This window comes from Ovis canadensis, chromosome 3 (genome assembly GCF_042477335.2).
Source record: "Ovis canadensis isolate MfBH-ARS-UI-01 breed Bighorn chromosome 3, ARS-UI_OviCan_v2, whole genome shotgun sequence".
In the NCBI taxonomy this organism is placed as follows: Eukaryota; Metazoa; Chordata; class Mammalia; order Artiodactyla; family Bovidae; genus Ovis; species Ovis canadensis.
Window position 1 is genome coordinate 178087907 of NC_091247.1, and position 4320 is coordinate 178092226.

Sequence of the window (4320 nt, forward strand, 5' to 3'; positions counted from 1 at the left end):
CAGCCCGAGGAAAATAGTAAGAAGCATTCCTGTTAAAAATAATAAGATTCTATCTGCCTTGCAATGCAAAGGACACTGATTCTATCCCTGGTCTGGGAAGATCCAACATGCCATGGAGCTACTAAATCCATGTGCCACAACTACTGGCCCAGTGCACCAGGGCCAGTGAGACACAAATGCTCACCTACGAGCTGCACCTACTGAAGCCTGCGTGCCTAGAGCGCATGCTCCGCAGCAAGAGAAGCCACTGCAACGAGAGGCCCGGACACTGCAACTAGAGGAAGCTCGCATACAGCAACAAAGACCCGCCACAGCCAAATATATAAACAAATCTTTTTTAAAAATGATAAGATTCTGATAGCTAGAACTATGAGAACACCAGCACAGCAGATGTCTTTGCTGTACATCATCCTGCTCCAATAATTTCGAAAGCACCTATATCCAGCCGTTCTGGATGAAAATAAAAGACCCACAATTATGAAACCATTTTAGCACAATGACAACTTTAAAAATAATGTGAGCTACTATCCATATCATAACCTAATTTAATCCTTTCTCCAAAATGGATTTCTTTACAAACTAGACCATGTCTTTTCCGTTTTTGGATCCCTTCAACCAAACATATTTATTAAATGAGAAAATGGGTGAATCATCCTTCCTCCCTCTTTCTATCTCCCTCTTTCTCATTTTTTTTTAAACAGGGGAAAGCACGAACTCAGTCCCCCACTACCACAAATCACGCAGCTGAGTTTTCCACCTTTGGGGACATCGCAGGGTTTAGCACCTTCAGAGTGCAATGAATAAGCTTTGCCCGGTGAAACCACCTTTGTGATCATGGTATCTTTCCTGCCAGGTAAGTACTGAATCACTCTCTTGATAATTCCAAGAGGCGGGCAGGATATATGGAACCCATATATTATGGATATATTGTGTGTGTGTTTAACATATACATACAAGTCAAAAACCCCTGTGTAAGTATAAGATGTAGAACTCTGGTCAAACCTTTCATTGTCCCCTTTGGAAACATTATACAGGTATTGTAAATCTCCACCTTTGAAGCAAAGTAATTCCTTTTCTTTAATAATACTCTGGTAAACGTACCCAGGAGAGTTACCCATTCTTCTCTGTCTTTGACCATGCCGTTTCATAATGATGATGAGAAGAAAAGACTTATTTAAGCACCTGGATGGAAAGTGATAGCTAACCCACCTTTTCTTTTTGAAAATATAGCGTTAGTATTTGAGTGTGTGTGTGTCAAATGGGGCTGATATGCACGGAGGGTGGGAGCCATCACTTGTACATTTCATGCTGAATCTGGTTCTGACTTTGGGTTGTTTGGGGCTGTGGGTTGGTGGGAGGGATGTAGCACGTTCTGTGTTTATCAGTCTGTTCCATAGGCTATGTCAGGTGTGGCGATTACTTTCCAATAGTGCCTGGAAGCAATATTCCCCCACCTTCACAGGAACTTGCCATCTGGCTCTGAGGGCCAGAGATAATTCAGTCTCTAAATGAGCTCAGTTTTAGGTCCTCCAGAGCAAAAACTGATAAATGAGTGCGATTACCCTGTTTTATGGCAGTGTCAATAACACACCAGCATTGGCCCCTCAGATGCTTTCAGAAAAGAAAGTGAAGCTTTTATTGAATTAACCTTCTCAAACCAAAGCACATAACTGAAGGGCTTAGGAGAGGGAGTTGCCAAACTTTATACATATACATAGAAAATACATTTGCATAGTATGTAGATCTTTTGTATGCAAGCCTTGGTTTCATCAAGTGAAATGCCAGAGTCAATTTTGGCCTTGTACATTCTAAAATGAATAATTTTACCCATTAAAATTTTCTTCCCAGAAAAAATGGTGGCTAAAGCTGAAAATTTACTAAGCTGCCTAGATAATAAACTCTTTGGCTGGAGAAAACATAGGTGAAAAGAAGATATAAAACTGTGACATTAACAATTTAGACCAAAATACAAACCTTGGAGAAAAAGAGATCTTTTCCTTTCTGCTCTAATTATCTGAACCAGCTGTCAAAATTGATCAAATTGATCAGATAATACCTTAAATCTCCATTTGGATTTGTCCCTGTGGCCATTACCATCTTGGGATGGTTGTTTTGTATAAACAGCATCAGGTTGAAGAAAATTATGATTTGATGAGAAGAATTGGAGATGCTTGGAATGCATAGCATCCAGCATGGCCCTGCTTCCCAGGGTCCCCTGAGATTATGTGTAGCAATGACAAGATGACATAATTAAATTAAGTGGCATGGCAAAAAGTAAGAAAGTAAGCCCACAGGGCTCCCTTGGGACAATGACAACTCAAACAGTTTTTAAAGATGTCTTATTAAAAAGAGGTTCAATAAACTGGAATTATCTCAGCTTGGGAAAATAAAATATAGTTCTCTTGGGAAAACAGAATTTTCTTCTCTGGAGGAAGCAGGGGGAGAAAAAACCTTCTTTGGGAGAGTAAAGAGTATGTGAAGTGAAGTCTCTCAGTCGTGTCCAACTCTTTGCGACGCCATGAACCATACAGTCCATGGAATTCTCCAGGGCAGAATACTAGAGTGTGTAACGGTTCCCTTCTCCAGGGGATCTTCCCAACCCAGGGATGGAACCCAGGTCGCTCCAGTATTGCAGATAGATTCTTTACCAGCTGAGTTACCAGGGAAGCCCAAGAACACTGGAGTGGGTAGCCTATTCCTTCTCCAGCGGATATTCCCAACCCAGGAATCAAACCGGGGCCTTCTGCATTGCAGGTGGATTCTTTACCAGCTGAGTTCCAGGGAAGCCCAAAAGAGTATGTATCTCTCTGAAATTAAAAACAAACAAACAAACAGTATTTGATACGTGGAAAATGAAGTAGAAATGGTCAACATATTTTGGGAGTGCTTTTCCCTACGGAAGTCTCTTTTCTATCACTCTTTTTCCTGGCAGGCAAAACTAAGCGACCATGCCTGTGCCATATCATGCCCTCTGATTGGATCAGCGGGGACCCCTGCGTTGGTGTCAGGACGTCTATTGGGCAGCTTACGGCCAATCAAATTCTCGCTCTTGAGAGAATGACCAGCTCACCAAGTCGGAACACAGTCAGTTCTGACCAAAACTAGATGCAAACCAAATTAAATAAGGAAGAGAAGTGATGAGTGAGATAGAACTAAGAGGAAGAAACCTCCAAAGAGAAATGAATGAGGCAGACACCATGGATGCGGCCCAGTCCCCAAAGCCTTCCCAGTGAAGCTCAGCTGAATCTAATTTCCTTTTTAGAGAAATATGTAAGGGTGCTTCTTATAGTATTATAATAATCCTCACTTCCCCCTACTTTTCTTTTTAGTTAATTTCGACAGGCTTTTACTAATTTACAGCTAATGAATCCCCGAGTAAGACAAAGAACAAGTATCTAAAGATAATAACCTTGGAGTATGAACACTATAGGAAATTGGGAATGAGGAAGGAGGGGATTTAATATTTATTTAAATGTGTTCTATGTACCAGACATTCTGTTAGGTGTGTACTATTTTCATCGTTTTAGCAACTACATGTCTCCAGGACATTTTTATTTTAATCATACTGAAAAGGAAATGAGTTTCAGAGAGCTTAATGAACTTGCTTAAAGTCTCCCAGAGTCAGGATTTAAACTCAGTACTGCCTGACTTCAGAGTGTCTTCCCTTACACTGCCACCAGACTTGGGAATAATACAAATATTCTTACCAGGTGACATCAAGGCTCCTGAAGACAATGATGATATAGGCGGCCATAAAATGATATTTAATCTTATGTGTCAACTTGGAGGTATTCTTGGATAAGAATAACATTTATGTTGGTGAAGTTTAAGTAAGCAGATTTCCCTCCATTGTGTGGATGTACCTCATTCAATCAGTTGAAGGCCTGAATAGAACAAAAAGATCAACTTCCTGGGACAAGAAGGAATTTTCCTTCAGATGGTCTATGGAGTTTATCTGTACCATTAGTTCTCCTGGGTCTGGAACCTGCTGGCTAACACTGATGACTTGGAGGTGCCATTCTCCTTAATTATATATATATATATATATATATATATACACACACACCATGGGATTGCAGAGAGTTGGACACAACTGAGCAACTAACACACACACACACATACACACACACACAAAATTGATTCTGTTTCTGTGGAGAAAGCTAACATGCCATAGAAAAAAAACTGGATCAGAAAACCAGCATTATGGAGAGTGATGAAAGCAAGATGGCCAAATAAGATGTCCTCTCTCATACCAACTCTGAACAACGATAATTTGGCATCCATCCATGGACAAAGGGGGCTTCCCAGGTGGTGCTCCCA

General features: G+C 40.8%; 1 non-coding gene across 1 annotated transcript; it reads right to left on the reverse strand.

The window, feature by feature from the left end:
- Positions 1-698: 698 nt before the first annotated feature.
- Positions 699-861, reverse strand: LOC138438520 (U1 spliceosomal RNA). Its single transcript, XR_011256442.1, has one exon. It is a non-coding gene; the product is annotated as a U1 spliceosomal RNA (small nuclear RNA).
- Between the last annotated feature and the right edge of the window lie 3459 nt (positions 862-4320).